We start from the raw sequence: 17,152 nt of genomic DNA on the forward strand, positions 1-17,152 counted from the left end.
GGATCTAGAAAGCTAGTGAAGACAAGATTTCGAGAAGTCTGTTGGAGGGTTGTGGAGAGGTTTTTCACCGAGTTCTTCGATTTATTCTTCGAAAACACGTCTCGGTGTTATCTTGTGTTTGCATCTCTCTTCCTTACTCTTTAAACTTTACTTTTATTGTTCATTGTGGTTTGCTTATGGCTTAGAGTAGTGTTATCGATTTATTGCGCTTCATTTACTCTTGTTCCATACTTAGATAAGTTAAAGTAAAAGCAAGTAAGCCGTAATTTAAAATTGGGGTTCCAAACAAGCATTAGTGTTTTCACACTAATTGAGCTTTCAATTACAATTCTGCTTCTTTGTCATGTGAAGCAAGCAAGCATCACAGTATCTTCTAGCTAGCTATCCAACACAATTAAAGCAGCCAATTAGCAGAAGCTCAAATGTAAAAAGGAAACTCAATGATGGTCTGTCTTTGAAGTTGGAAAACTCCCACTGTACTCAAATCCCTCATTGCTGTAAGGATGGCCTGAGTTCCCCTTACTTACATCCTCATAACTGGCTGAAGTGGATGCAGATTCAGCGTTGGGGTTCAAACCAACCATGTGCATTATGTTCTCAATCTCCTTCACCAAATCACCCATTGTCGTCCTGTTGCTTCCAGATTCTTCAACACACCTCATTGCCAGGTCCACGAACTTTTCCAGACCTTTCAATGATGTTTGCAAACCAATGGTAGGATCTAGAATTTCTTGAAGGTTGTATAGATCTTTCGTTCTATCAATTGCCTTTTGTACCACACACACAATATATTTCCCCCATTCAATTGGCATTCTTGCAGTTATCAGCTCCAGCATTACCACTCCAAAGCTATATACATCTCTCTTTTTAGTCAACTGCTGAGTCATGTAATACTCTGGATCCATGTACCCCTACACCATTTTAGAAATCAAGTCATAATGTTAGAGGTTTTTGAAAGTTCAAATATGTGTATAAACACCCTTGAACGTTTAGACTCCCAATTTACAAATTAACCAATTCAAGCATTATGTCAAACAACTAGTGTGCGGAAAATGAACATAAGCTATAATATAGAATTGGATAAACTATCTAAGCCAAATTAAAATCACAACCCACAGTAGATAATAAAAGGCAAAGATAAAAGGGAAGGAAGATGCAATCACAAAGACAACACGCGATGTGTTATAGAAGAGGAAACCGAAGCCCTCGGCGTAAAACCTCTCCGCCGCCCTCCAAGCGGTAAACAATCTACTAGAAAATGTAGTTGGGATACAAGGACAGCAATAGACCCTCCAAGCCTAATCTACCCAGTGCACCTAAGCCCTCCAAGCTTCTTGCTCCAACGAGGTTGCGCCGAACCTTTTTCTTTTCTAGCTTCCCGGATTCCGCTACTAGACTATAGCATCAACCAATGTAGATTAGTTCCTTCCTAACTGCTTCCCAACAAACCAAACAACCCTCTCACAGTGATGAATATGGTGAGAACAAGGTTTTGGTAAAATGCGTTTCAAGAATTTGACAATGGAGAGGAAGAGAGTTGAGGAATTTGAAGAGACTCTAATGTATAGATTGTTGGTGAATCAATCTTATTTTTCTTTAGGGTTTCTCTCTCAAAATTCTCTCTGGAAGCTCTCATACATTTGTGGGTATAAGGGGTATTTATACTGGAGTGAGAGAGGAATGTGAAACATCAGGTTTTACAAAACAGGGGTGGCTCGCGGCTTAGCCTCCCGACTTGACTAAGTCGCGAGACCCAGTCGCGAGATAACCGTATGCCCAGTTGTCCTGTTTTGTCCTGTAGTGCTCCAGCTAGCATGACTGTTCACCTTCTGGCACGCTTGGCACGTGTGCTGCGTTTGGCGGCTTAAACCCGTGAGCTACCCGCGAGAGCAAGCTGCGAGTCTCTGTTTTCTTATACACTCTTGAGCAATCAACACTCTATCTCACTCACTACGCTTACATCAAACCCACCTAAATACAGGGTTACTAAATGCTGAAATACAAGCAAATTTGGTATGAAATAAAGCCAATAAAATGGTTGATTAAATTCAACCTTACAATCTCCCCCTTTGGCTATTTCGTGACAAAACCCTAAAACAGACTCTAGACTTAACATGTGAGTTGGGAACGGTTGAACAAAACTCACTCACACCTAACTCTAGAAGCTGTGTAGCACTTGAAACATAAGATCATGAAACTCCTGAAACACAACAATACACCATGATCATTGTATGCAGAAAAGCATGAAATGCATATGAAACAAGCTAAAGGTGATCAAGCAAAGATGAAGTGAAGAATCAAATCATGGCTTGATCAACCATGTGAACACCACAAGGTAGTGATCACAGTGCTCATTCACACTTGGAATGAACACATGAACATACAAGTTAACAAGAACAAAGCAAGATACTTGTATGCTCAACACTCAACCAATGCATAATACACTAAGTATATGCATCTAGGAACAATCCTACAGGAGCACAAGAGTGACAGTACTTAAAACAAAATGCATGACATTTAGATTAAAGTACTGATTTCAACATAGCATAAAAGGCTGCAATAAGCAAGGTACAAACCATAAAGCCTACAAATATAAACCCTAAAAGCTTACAAAAGCAACATGGGTACAAACAGGTACAAAGCACAATATATCCTGAATAACATCAACAATGTATATAAAAGATTAAACCAAGATTATAAGATATGAGTTAGAAACAAGAATACACCAAAAACCACAGTGTATCAAACCCATATAAACATTAAATACCCAAAACATAAGCATATATAAACAATGTCTCTGATTTTGACAACTCTCCCTCAACACATTACTCCCCCTTAAGAGCTGCTTTTCTGCTCCTCATCAATAATCTTATCAACAACAGAAAGAACATCTCCCCCTTTTTGACCGGAATGGCCAAAGGGTCACTATCCATGCTGGGTGGTGAAGCTGTCAAGTTTTGCAGACAAAATATCTATCTGGTCCTGCATGGCTCTCATCCTCTCAGAGTGCTCAGTTTGGACTCCTCTGATCCCATCAAGTCGTTCCAGAATGACTTGAAAAGCATCTGGAGGTGTATCTGAAGAAGTTGATGCTCTAGTCCTTTTGCCACTCCTTCTGGGTGTTGAGGTTGATGCATGCCCTGCTGCCTCTGCCTCAGTCTCCATTGGGACATCCTCTCCTTCATCACCTTCATCTTCTTCACCTAGAAGCCGAACACTTGTCCTTTTGCAGGTAAGCCTGTTAATTGCAGAGGGTGTGGACATGGGACTGATGTCTTGAGGGATTGGAACACCCTTCTTTCTAAAGATCCTCATCAGCAAACTAGGAAAGATCAGTTTTGGCCTAGAAGTTGTTCTAGTCTCATCCACAATAGTGTCATATATGTGGGAACTGATGTCAATGAATGTCTTTTCTTTGAGATCCATCAGAAAGATTGCTCTTGCACAGTTGATTGTAGTCAACTTCTTTATGGGATATAGGTTAAACATCATGATTATTGTTAGACACCTCATGTCCACTGGAAAAGCTGTGGTATTCAGACATTTCCCTTCTCTATGTCCACCTATCCTTTGTTGAACAGTTTCAATAGACAGAATCCTATCTTTGTAATTGACAAACTCATGATCTTCTAATCCTTCAAGCCCTAGCACATCATCAATGTCATGTGCATCCAAAGTGAATTCTTTACCTCTAACCTAGTAGCTTAAATCATCCTCCTTTATCACAGCATTTGAATAAAACTCCCTAATCAGGGGTTCACACACTACAGGGAGATCACTCAGAAGCCTTTCCCATCCTCTCCCTTCAAAACAGCTGGGGATAAAGGTGTTTCTTAAATCCTCCAAATCTACAAATCTTTCTTGAATAATTCCTGCTTTCAAGAAGAAGTCCTTGTATCTCTCAAAGTGAGAAATAGACCTGAACAAATTAGGGTCCATTTTCATTCTCTTATCTGCCTTCTTTGCAGGTGTTTTCTTCTTTGGGGATGAAGGTGCCATTTGTGAGCAATTAGAAAAGGCCACAACAACATAGAACAATACATGTGTAGAACTGATCAGTACCATGTAATTAACAAAGAAATTGCAGCCACACAAATGAACTTGAACAAAACACAAGAACAACAGGGAGAATGCAGAGGAGAAAATATCCTAAAGACAATGTGATGAGAATGACATGACTCATAATCAACATAGTAAAACTCACAGATGCTCCCAATAAATGCACACAATAGAACTGGCACATTCAGCACAGTGAACCACACATTCAAAATAGGAACATTATGGAACAACATAACAACATAAGATCAGACAAGATGAGTTACCAATAAACAAACCCTAGTTAAGCACATGATAAAGAACAAAACCAACAACAAAATTAAGCTCAAACTAAATCAATAGTTTTCACAGGCTAAGCATGGACAAAGAGTAACTGGCAAAACACAAACCCATCTCAAAATCATAAACAAATGCGAACAATCCAGAGGAAAAAAAAACAAAAACAAGTAAAATAGAGTTCAAGACAGAAAACCCATACCTGTTACTTGAAGATTTTTGAGCTGAAAAGAGCAACAATGGAGTTTGAAAATGGGGCACGGAGTGTTTGGGAAGGAGACAGTTAGAAAGAAGATGAACAGTCACAAAAGTTCGAGGGAAAACTGAAAAAGATTTAAAAACTGCCCCTATTTTTGCCAAACACGCGTTTTTCGCGACTGAAGTGAGTCGCCACAAAGTCGCCAGTTCAAGCCGCCAAAACACTCAAAGACAAAAAGTTTGAAAAAATTTTTCTAAGTGTTTTTCGCGACTGGAAGGTCTACCCGCGAGAGAGTCGCGAGCTGAGCCGCGAAAATCTCTGAGTAACCCTCGCGACTGGACCTTCCACTCGCGAACAAGTCGCCAAAAATGACCCGCGAAGACGCGACTGAGGCTCGCGACTTGACTTACCCGCGACTGAGTCGCCAAAACAGAGCAAAACTGGATTTTTGAAATTTTCAGATTTTTTAAACAAAATACTTTCCAAAAACACCTAAAACACTCAAAAATCTTTTTGTGCTTGAATTAACAAAGATTGAGCATGTGAAAACACATTTCATCAAGTACAATCACACAAATGATTATGGCATTTATTGAACATAAACTTGTGTGTTGTGTGTGGATATCAACAATGAGATAGTCCTTAGTCTAATGTGAAGTTTCAATGATCAATTCAACCAAGGCATACACAATTAGCACTAGATCATGTGATCCATCTCAATTATAGAAATATGTATATATGACCTCCCACAAAACTTGATAACATATCTTGGAGCTTTACATTTGACTCCACTTTCAATCATAACATTTGATCTTTTTGATCCTTTTTGAGACAATCACCTCTCATTGTGAGAGTGATATTTGATATTTCACTTTAATGAACTAGCCTTTGGCTTTTTGAATAAACATTCACTTTAATTTTAGGTCGCTTACCCTTTTTCCTAGTCAAATACTAGAATGTGCGACAGGCTTTTGCAGCTCAATATCTCTTTTCATTTGGAGATTTACATTTGGTGAGCTCTTTTTAGCAAAAACAAAAATAAAGAGTGGGAAGATATATAGACACAAGTCTATGCATGTCTCAAGATCATCATAACCATTCACTAATCATTCATGACAAGTTTGAAGATCTATTTACAACAATCACATAGATTTCAAGATTTCTCCCACAGTGATATGAGTGCAATGAAACAAGCTATGCTCGAAAATGCACAAAGCCATTAGCACAAAGGTACAAGGCAAAACAAGTTTTGAGACAAAACTCAACAATGTCAATCAAACTTTTTGATTTTCTGATTTTTATGTGATTTTTGGATTTTTGACACAAGAAGAAAAGGATTGATCAAAAACAAAAAAATAACCAAAAATATGCACAAATAGACAAAGCAAACAACCCAACAGCAAAAATAAGCAAACAATCAAACATCGTCACAAAGCATAGGAAGTATTAATGCATGGACATGTTGTAATGCTTATGCATGAGTACCCTTTTTCACCCACACGTCACTTGCGTTTGGGGTGATTTCCTTATAGGATTGGGTACGGGAGTTAGGGCTTTCAAACCTTCGTGAGAAGCTTTCCAAGCAGTTGGTGAATGCACCAATCATCTTCATCACGTTTATCATTCCGGGATCACCATTTTGATCTCTTGATTGTTCACCTACCCAATTTCTTCTATCATTTCTAGGTCCTCGTGACCTTTGGGGAGTTGCACTATTCTTTGCTCTCAGCTTTTGGAAATTTGGTCGAGTATGCCCTTGAAGTCCGCAATGATGACACACATAAGGTGATCTAGGACCTCTTTGTGGTCGTGGACGAGACTTGGCACGAGATTCAGACCTTCCCACAGATTGATTACGGAAATTCAACAACCGTTCGTTCCCCACATTTCTTTTCTCCTCTATCTTGGGCTTCTCAGCAGTAGGACCAACATTAGCTGATTCTTTGGCCTTTATAAACTTCACTTCTTTAGTGACATTTCCAGATGAGCTACTTCCTCCGGTATATCCCAATCCGGATTTGTCTGAAAAGCACTTTTACGATGAAATAACATCATCTAGTTTCTTGGTGGTGACCCTCTCAATTTTGGCATTTGCTTGCACAACCTCTTGCTCAAGAAATCTCACTTTTGTGTAAGTTTCTGACAGCTCACCATTCAGTGTTTCTATCTCACATTTGGCCTCCCTATATCGGATTAGGAGACTTTTATAATCCTCCTCTGCCTTCTTCATTTTTCTCACAGCTGCCTTGGCCACCCTTGTGTACTCACCCAATTTCTCCAGGAGTGAGTTATAATTCTCTTGAAGGTTGGCTGTGCTTTCATCTTCTTCAGCATCTGATTCTTCAACAATTCCCATTGATTCTTTATCACTATGTTCTCCAAGGTCTCGTACAAGCAGATTCAACTCGTCTGAAGACTCAATATGAGCAATAGTCATAAAAGCTGAGTAGTTCCCCTCTCCATCACAGCTTTCTTCAGATTCTGAGTCGGAAGAATCCGAGTCACTCAATGTCGTGGCATACACTTTGCCTTTCGATTTCAAATAATTCGGACATTCCTTCTCAAAGTGTCCATGCCCGTTACATTCGAAACAAGTGACACCTTGTGTAGGTTGGGATTCTTTTCCATCTTTCCTTTTGAATTCCTTTTTCTCCCTTCCTGAACTTTGGAATTTTCCTTTATCACCAAATTTGCCATTATTTTTGAATTTCAAGAATTTTCTGAAATTTTTCACAAGGTAAGCAACATCTTTGTCAACCACATCTTCTCCCGATGAGTCATGATCCTCCACCTTCTCACTAATGGTCTTAAGAGTAAGAGATTTACTCTTCCGTTGATTGGGCAGCGACATCTCATAGGTCTGAAGAGAACCAACCAGCTCTTGAACTTTGATGTCATCAAGGTCCTTGCTCTCTTCAATCGCTGTCACTTTAGCACGAAAACTTTCCGGCAATAATCGAAGGATCTTCCTTACAATTTTAGAGTCCTCCGTTTTCTCTCCCAAATTGAACTTTCTTACAATCACCTCATTCAGCTTGCTATAGAAAGAGTCAAAGGACTCATCCTCACTCATTTTTAACTCCTCAAGCCGAGTGGTTAGCATCTACAGCTTGGTGTCTTTTACCTTCTTCGTGCCTTCGTAAGTGGTCTCCAATATCTCCCATGCTTCTTTAGCTACGGTAATGTGAGAGATCCTGTGAAATTCATCTGGGGACACACCATAGAAAATAGCATTGAGTGCTTTACTGTTAGCATTAGATGCAGCAAGTGCTGCCTTATCCCATGTGGATTTGGCTTCCTCAGGCCTGTCCAACCTATCTCAACAGCATCCCAAACAGATTCATCAATAGAACATAGAAAAGCTCTCATGCGAACCTCCCAAAAAGCATAATTACTACCATCAAAATATGGAGGTGCATTTAGGGATTGAGACCGATCCATCTCAAAAGGGGTCAAGGATCACACAATGGTAATGAAACCACTAGAGATGTACCCGCTTTGATACCAATTGAAAGTTCAAATATGTGTATAAACACCCTTGAACGTTTAGACCCCTAATTTACAAATTAATCAATTCAAGCATTATGTCAAACAACTAGTATGCGGAAAATGAACATAAGCTATAATATAGAATTGGATAAACTATCTAAGTCAAATTAAAATCACAACCCACAACAGATAATAAAAGGCAAAGATAAAAAGGAAGGAAGATGCAAATACAAAAACAACACGCGATGTGTTATCGAAGAGGAAACCGAAGCCCTCGTCGTAAAACCTCTCCGCCACCTCCAAGCAGTAAACAATCCACTAGAAAATGTAGTTGGGATACAAGGACAGCAATAGACCCTCCAAGCCTAATCTACCCAGTGCACCTAAGCCCTCCAAGCTTCTTGCTCCAATGAGGTTGCGCTGAACCTTTTTCTTTTCTAGCTTCCCGAATTCCGCTACTAGACCATAGCATCAACCAATGTAGATTGGTTCCTTCCTAACTACTTCCCAGCAAACCAAACAACCCTTTCACAGTGATGAATATGGTGAGAACAAGGTTTTGGTAAAATGTCTCTCAAGAATTTGACAATGGAGAGGAAGAGAGTTGAGGAATTTGAAGAGACTCTAATGTATAGATTGTTGGTGAATCAATCTTATTTTTCTTTAGGGTTTCTCTCTCAAAATTCTCTCTAGAAGCTCTCATACATTTGTGGGTATAAGGGGTACTTATACTAGAGTGAGAGAGGAATGTGAAACGTCAGGTTTTACAAAACAGGGGTGGCTCGCGGCATGGCCTCGCGACTTGACTAAGTCGCGAGACCCAGTCGCGAGATAACCGTATGCCCAGTTGTCCTGTAATGCTCCAGTTAGCATGACTGTTCACTTTCTGGCACGCTTGGCACGTGTGCTGTGTTTGGCGGCTTGAAGCCGCGAGCTACCTGCGAGAGCAAGCCGCGAGTCTCTGTTTTCTTGCACACTCTTGAGCAATCAACACTCTATCTCACTCACTACCCTTACATCAAACCCACCTAAATACAGGGTTACTAAATACTAAAATAAAAGTAAATTTGGCATGGAATAAAGCCAATAAAATGGTTGATGAAATTCAACCTTACAGTTTTTTTTTTTGATAAATATTCATTTTTATTGAGCTAAAATTAAAAAAAGTGTCACCCACATATACTTGATGTATACAACTAGAGACCAATAAAATCATAAAGCCCTAACATAGTGAAAATTGTCATACAATTGACATCCAATTCAACAAAAGGATTAGGTACCCTAACAATGGGACAATTTTGTGCAAAAGTCTTGATCTGATTCTTCCATTACTAAATGTAGCTGGATTATTATAAGCTCTTGATGCTTATTTTCTTTCACTAAAAAAGTTTTGCAAAAGGATTTTCCACTGACCATTGTGCCTTTAGCTTGAGTGCTGACATGGGCCTTTTCTCCTTCACCCATAGGCTTAGATAGTCCAAAATCAGAAACTTTTGCATGTAAGTGTTCATCCAGGAGAATGTTGGGTGACTTAATGTCCCTGTGTATAATAGGAGGGTTAGCAAGTTCATGAAGATAGGCCAGGCCTCTAGCTGCACCAAGTGCTATTTTTAGTCTCCTCATCCAATCCAACCTGAATCCTGACTTCCCTGCATAAAGAATAGCTATCTCATTAAATGTTAATGAAAAATTGTCAGCATTATCTACATGATAATTTACATTTCCTGGAAAGAAGCTATTAGAGTTATGACATATTATGTTTTCCTCTAATATTGTCTCTGGAGGAAGGCACACTGTTGTAGTATAAAAAAACTTACTGAAAGCCATTTTAATAGTGGTTGAAGTACCTGAAAGGTTATCCTTATAAGATCCATTTGGAACATACTCATATACAAGCATTTGTTCTCCTTGATCAAAACAAAAACCAACAGGGCTGACAAGATTCTTATGATGAACCCTTGACAGAAGTTCAATCTCGGTTTTGAACTCAAGGCCACCCTGCATTGATTCTTTCTGAGCTCGTTTGATGGCAATCAGTTGACTAGTGGGAAGAGTCCCCAGATAAACCTGTAGTAATGTTGATAGATTAGACATTTGGTAACACAATTTACCAATAGGAACAGTTCAGAACTACATTGAGAAACTTAAGGAGTTGTCATTAAGCCCAAAAAAAAAAAAATATATATATATATATATATATGGGGGTAAAAAGGAAAAGATTTTGTAAAGGAAATTAAACATTTGAAGTGGCAGAAGAACTGAACAAATTGCATTAAGTGAAAAATATTTCTTGTTATAAAATTTAAAAAATCTTCTTATATATTTTTGGAACTTTCATGATCAACCAATATTCTAGAGAGAGTATTCATATTTAAACCTTTCCATAACCCCTAGATCCAATAGAATTTTCTTCAGAAAACTTGTTGGTGTACTTCTTAAGCTCTTCAAAAGAGAAACATCTTGCTCCTTTCAACTGAGGAATGCCACCACTGCCATTATTTGGATCCCAACAAGCTGTATTTGTATGGTGTGAAAGTGATTATATCCATTACAATTTTGTATTAATAGCTCTTAAGTACAAAATTTATGTCATAGTTATCTTACCAAAAGGGTGTAATTGATCAGAAGCTCTTTCTGCTCTTCTTTTTTGGTGGAATGCATAAAACCCTGCTAAGAGTAATAGAAGCAGCAAGACAGTGCCACCAATTGCTGCTCCAATAATAATGCCTATGCTTGACTGCTTTTTTGATTCTGTGTATTCCTCTAAATGATGCACATGTGCAAGAGAGAGAGAGAGAGAGAGAGAGAGAGAGAGAGAGAGAGAGAGAGAGAGAGAGAGAGAGGTCATATTAAGATCAAGCTAACATTTTATCAATTTCTTTTTTAAGAGATGCATCACAATAAGAAAAGGCAAGTATTGCAAGTATTACTTTTTAATATAGGATGCAAATTTGAAGTTACCTGAAAATGGTCTGTATGGCATAGCCTTAAAATAGAAGGGTCCAAATTTATCTGGAGGCTTAAATGTCTAGTTGCTAAGCACAAACCCAATGTTAGAAATTCCTGTTTGATTGAAATGATCTTGACCAGATGGGAAGACTTGAATGCTCTTTTCAAGGTTCTCAGATGAGTTTTTGAAGAGGTTACTTATGGAAACTGAATCCACAGGCAGTTTGTGGGATTGTGCAAATTTCATTAGAGACCCTGAATATCTATGTAGTAACTTGGGTTTCCCAAATCTGAGAAGGATGGTGCTCGAAAAAATAGAGTTCCCTTGTATGGATATGCACATTTACAATTGGGGTTGGAATCCAGACCCAAATTGCAGTTTATAGGCTGACAGTTATTTGGTGGAGTTGAGAATGTACTAGTGATTTTTGATTGGGGAACCATGCAGTAACTCTCGACACTATTCTTACAAAATGGGTTATCCACAAGTTTGTATAAAAATTATCGATAATTAGTCCAATGATGTGAGGAACTGCTAAAAAAAACCTGAAGATAGTGTACATATCATGGATATTTGACTCCAACAAACCAAGAGTCTTATGTTGTAATTGAATTGCCCAATTCTCTTCATGAAGGAGAACCTAGGTTTGGAACCTCTACCCCCCCCCCCCCCCAAAATGACAACCAAAAAAAAAAAATCCAACAAGAAAAAAAAAAAAAAGTCATTCTTTTAACAGTGCAATTAAAATGAAACAACCAAAAAACCAAAATAACTAACTATAGCTTACATCAATTTCTTGTCGTATCCTTTAGCTCTTATTGTGAAGCTTTCAATTGAATTGTTTTGCAGATCAATAAGTTGCAATTGGTTGCTATAGGTGGTGCCAACATCTAAGGTGCCATTGAGCTGGTTGTTCCGTAATACCCTATCCCCAAATGTCAAAACAGTCAAGTCATTGTGTGTAAAAATAGACTTCATTGTTTTCAAATCTAACAAAATTACATGCTTTTTCATTTGGATTTTCTCAACATCCACCATGTTGAAAATGGTGCTACTTGAAATCAAATTGATACTCACAAAGTTTGTAAATGGGTAAGGCTAAATAAGTTAACAGGAACTTCTCCTTGACAATTTGTGTTTTCCATCATTCTATGAATAGAAGATTTAAAAGTTGAATATTGATACCAAATACTTTAAACCTTTTTCCATGCATGAAAATTTTCTTGAATACATTTACACACACAGACAAAAACACATAGAAGCACCACTAGTTTCACAAGCAAGGGCATACCTTCTATTTGGCCATCCCTATGCCAGAAGATGATGCTTAAGGTTGACAATGAAAACTTCTAAATATACCTTAGTAGATTTTAGCCCAAGAAGGAACATGGTCTATCTTGCTAACAACATTAACTTAAAAGACAAGACCAGATTAGGGACCCACTTAGTGCCCGTAAAGGGGGTGGATTATGAAGGACCAAAGGAAGAAGCGATCTTGGAGTCACACATCTCCTAGAGAAGCACATGGGGATGTGCTTATAAGGGGTAATCTCCCTTTCATGTGTAAAGGTCTTGTCTCCTACTGTTGTGTGCTTTGGGAGGGGGGAAAACAAAACTGTGAGGGTTTGAGAACCGCAAAAAATGTCTACACAGTTGGAGTGGGGTCATTACACTTGCTCTTTTTTTTTTTTCTTTTTCCTTTTTTTTGATAGGTGACCCACTTGGTCAAAATTACAAAGAGATGCAACATGGCAATCTAAACAACACTAGAAAGATGTGAATGATTTTTTTTTTTTTTTTAACTTAATTATTTATTTAAGGGGAGGATAGTGAGCATATGTTCATATTACCAAACATATGCTATTTATGGTGAATAAATATAGAAATCCAGCTATATATCTATTCAGGGATTTATTGGCTGGTATGACTCTAGAGGTTGTTGAGCAGTGTTTATAGTTAAATGGATGAAGTGAAAGCCAGTAGCATTTTCTGGAATGTTTTATTATCAACACATAATATGTAATACCCGGGATTATGTGGATTAGATTGGTTTAGTATGTCTTGCGAGGGTGTTTGTTGAGTCCCACATTAGGTGTTTACTAGGTCAAATTGGGCTATATAAACTGTTGAATATTGCCTCAAATTCCTAATTAGTTTCGATTTGGGTTTCCTTGGTGTAGAAGGAAAGGTTCTTCCTTGGTGTGGAAGACAAGGATTCTCCTTGTCGTAGAAGTATTCCTTATTGAAGAAGTAATGGGTATTACTTGTCCATTAAGGAACAAAATTGAAGCTTTATAAATAGGCATTGTAGTAAAGGGTTAGGTGACTTTTGCCCAAGGTTCTTCCATGTGGGGAGAGGTGAAAAACTCCTAGAAGAACATGTTGGGTTCATAATTAAGCATTGTAATCCATATCGTTGATAGTGGATATCTTTGTTGGTGTTGCCATTGGATGTAGAACCAATTTAAAAATTGGTGTCTCTTGTGAATGTTTTATTTTCTTGTTCATGTGAATGTGCTTCTGCTAGTCCCAAATCACAATAATTAATGTTAGAGCTTCCGTAGTTGCACAACATAAACAACTAAGAGGAGCCTCAATTGTGATAAACTAGTCCTTTTAGGGTATAGCATAGATGTGAATAGTGCTTCCTTTGGGTACTTACATAATTAAGTCAAAAAATACTCCATGCATTGTGTCAATGAAAATAGTAGTGGGTATTGTTGAGAAGGCATCGAATGAGATATGATATAACAAATATCTACAGATCTGCCTAAAACTAGAAATAACTGCAGGCTGCAGATGAGGACTAAGTAGACGAAGTTGTGTGAGTTCATTCAGATGTGCAGAAAATACCAAAAACTGCATATTAGAAGCCAATCACTCTTAATGAGCTACAGCATAGCAAGGTCAAAATTGTGAGACAAGACTAAATAAGCTATCAATGTGTTGATGACAGAGAAAGGGGGCAGGGATATGAAGAAGGGAAAATGGAACTTACATTGTCGTCAAATACTTTAAGGATGAAATCCATGGAGGAAAGTCAGACTCATCGAAACTATTGTTGCTCATATCCCTGCAGAATACACTTACAATCTCAACAAAAAACATATTGATAGTAGTAATATTACATAAATTTATCCTAGAAAAATGAAGATGGCAAATAGTACCCACTTTGGAGTTAGAAAAAAGAAAAAAGGATAATTACATCAACAACGACAAAGGCCTTGGTCCCAAAAAATAGGATAATTAACTGATCATAAATTATAATGCTCTGACACTACTCACTTACCCCTGCAATACAAATGAAATTCATAGTCTTTTAGTTATATTATTGCAACTTACACATATTGGAGTGTGTTCATGCCAGTAAGGTTAGGTATAGGACCAGACAGCTTATTGTTGGACAAGTACCTGAACAAAGAGCATCAACAGCTCTACTTGTAAAGTGAAATTTCCCGCAAAAGATTATTTAAAATTAAAAAGAAAAAAAAAATTCATTATAAGTGCTGTATTTGATATGTCTATCATCTTTACTTACAGCTTGCCAACATTTACAAGATTATTGAGGTTCGAAGGTACGGGGCCACTTAATGAATTCCTAATAAAGCGTCTGTAGCCAAAACAAGATACTCAGTACAATAACTTGAAAGAGGTTCACAGCTCACAACAATCTTAGACTGAATTCACTTTAGCATGTGAGCTAGATACTCACATCACCTCCAAAGGCGTCACAGATCCAAGGGTTTCAGGAATGTTGCCGGTGAGAACATTATTGCTAAGAAGCCTGTAGGGGGGCAGGGGTAGAAAATAACTACTAAATTGACAGTGTTTTGCAATACAATTGAGAATATCAAAGTGAACTTCTTAGCTTCTATATCGAAGACGTTTGAGTTCATATTTGGCATTAGAGGTGGAGACTCTGAAAATGAAAACAATGTTTTATGTGTAACCAAATAATAGTGATTTGTGCAAAATAGAAAAGACAATCACATAGGAATACAAAGATTTACGTGGTTTGGTTTAGGCCTATGTCCATGGGCGGCATCTAAGAGAAAGTTTCACTAAGAAAATAGGGATACTACAAAGGTGCCACAAAAGCATGCTCACAAACCAAAACCTTAAATACACACAAATAACTCTCTATCTCAAACATCAAAGAATAGAGAAACACCTATTCTTCACATATAAAACATGAAAATGGATGTAAAAAAGTGGATGTGAAAAAACAAGTGTGAGAGTATTATTGACCTAGATTATCTATAACCCAAGTCAACAATGTGAAAGTCCGGTTAATACCTTTGAACATGAAGTACACAGAATTGAATTCAAGCCATACGTGCAAAAAACAAAAACATAACCAAAGAGAGGTCTGTTAGGCATATTTCAAATGTCATATATGAAGTCTCATAAAGCTTGCAACATAGCTGTACCGAGAAATTTTAGACAATGGCTCGGATTCAAGAAGCTTACAAATGTTTCAGAACCATATTTGAGCTGAAATGTTTAGATGGAATTTCGCCTGAGAACTTTTTCTTTTCAAGATGGCTGTAGAGGATGAAAGAATCTTAGATTGTGATTAATTGGAAAAAATGAACTATTTAGCTTGAAATTACATAGACTTGACATACAAGTGCTTTGCCTTAACTAGCATATCGAGACCAGGTGTATTCCCATCAGAGACTGGTATAGGTCCATCAAGCTGGTTTTCAGCTAGGTCTAGCCAATAAAGGTTGGAAAGACGACCAATAGAAGTAGGAATACGTCCACTGAAGCTGTTATTATTCAGAGATCTGCATTGATAGAGAATGAAAAGTTCCAGAAAATTCAGTGTACATTGGCTCAAAAATGAAACTGTAATAGATATAGCTTCATATGGGAGATTTACATGATGCAAAAATAGATCCTTCATCCAGAACATTGTGCAAAATGGATGATAACTTAAGAGACATAAGTAATCGCAGACATGCATTAAAAATTAAAACAATAGTAGAAAACCAAGTCAAAGCCTTACAGAGTAATTAGCTGTTGTAGATTTCCTATTGTGTCTGGAATAGAGCCAGAGAAACTGCAACCAATCAGGTTTCTAGTGTGCAAGCAAAAAGCAACCGGTTAACTCCAAGGATCTAAAACACAAGTTTTGTATGAGGTAATCCTCTAACAGCAATTGATATTTCCTTACAAGTTTATTAGGTGCATTAAATTCCCAATTGAACTTGGAAGTTGTCCTGTTATGTTCTTGTTGTAAGAGAGATCCCTGTATGAAAAAAAAAAAAAAAAAAAACTGATAATTAGGAATGAACTTGCGGATGACTAACCGAAGAAGCAACTAGTGAATACTGCATCATATAATGGAGTAATTGATTTCATCTATTTGTGAAATTTCGGGTCTGTTTGGGATCCGCAAATTTTGATAAAATTAAAAAGTTTTTGTTGAATATACTGTAGATAAAGGTGAAAGTTAGCTAAAATAGTACAGTGGAACCTATGAATAGTATCAAAAAATGTAGTGGGCCCATAAATAGTGGTAAAAATAAGTTGAATAGTAAAATAAGCCGGCTTTTTAATTTTTGCCAAACACACACTTCATCTATTTGTGAAATAAAACAAAATAGTTAATTTTTGCCAAACACACACTTTAATTGTTGATTCCTGGGATGCATGTCTCAAAGATAAAGGGCTCCTAAATAGATGGTAGCCCAAGTTTTTCCTCAACACAATAGTTAAAATGGATTACCATAAAAACATAAGCAGCCAAGTGCAAATAAAAGCAAATAAATGACCTACAAAGTCTGCAACTCAGACAACTGGCTGATCTCACTAGTTAGTGTCCCCATCAAATTCATGCTTGTCAATATTCTGGAATAAAGAACAGTTACATTAATATATAAATAAAAAGAATGGACAGAAATAAAAACCATAAAAAATCATTATAGGGTGAAATTACAAGGAGGTCACACGCGAATAGGTGCACCTAATCCCTTCCCAATTGTCACAAGGATTAGCACTACCCTTCCAATTTGGTGTGTTCTTCAACTCATCCTGGAGAGACAGTAGACCTTTAACTGCAGTAAATTATAAAACAGTATTAATAATTGAATCACCAAAAAGGGTGGTGGAATAGAAACAATATGAATAGTCAAATAAAACTATACAAGATTATATATACTTTTGAATGATAAGTT

The 17,152-nt window shown here is 37.5% G+C and overlaps 1 pseudogene; it reads right to left on the bottom strand.

The window, feature by feature from the left end:
* Positions 1-9,198: 9,198 nt before the first annotated feature.
* On the bottom strand, positions 9,199-16,813 carry LOC115977679 (annotated as a pseudogene).
* Positions 16,814-17,152: the final 339 nt, after the last annotated feature.

This window comes from Quercus lobata, chromosome 2, assembly GCF_001633185.2.
Source record: "Quercus lobata isolate SW786 chromosome 2, ValleyOak3.0 Primary Assembly, whole genome shotgun sequence".
Lineage (NCBI taxonomy): Eukaryota > Viridiplantae > Streptophyta > Magnoliopsida > Fagales > Fagaceae > Quercus > Quercus lobata.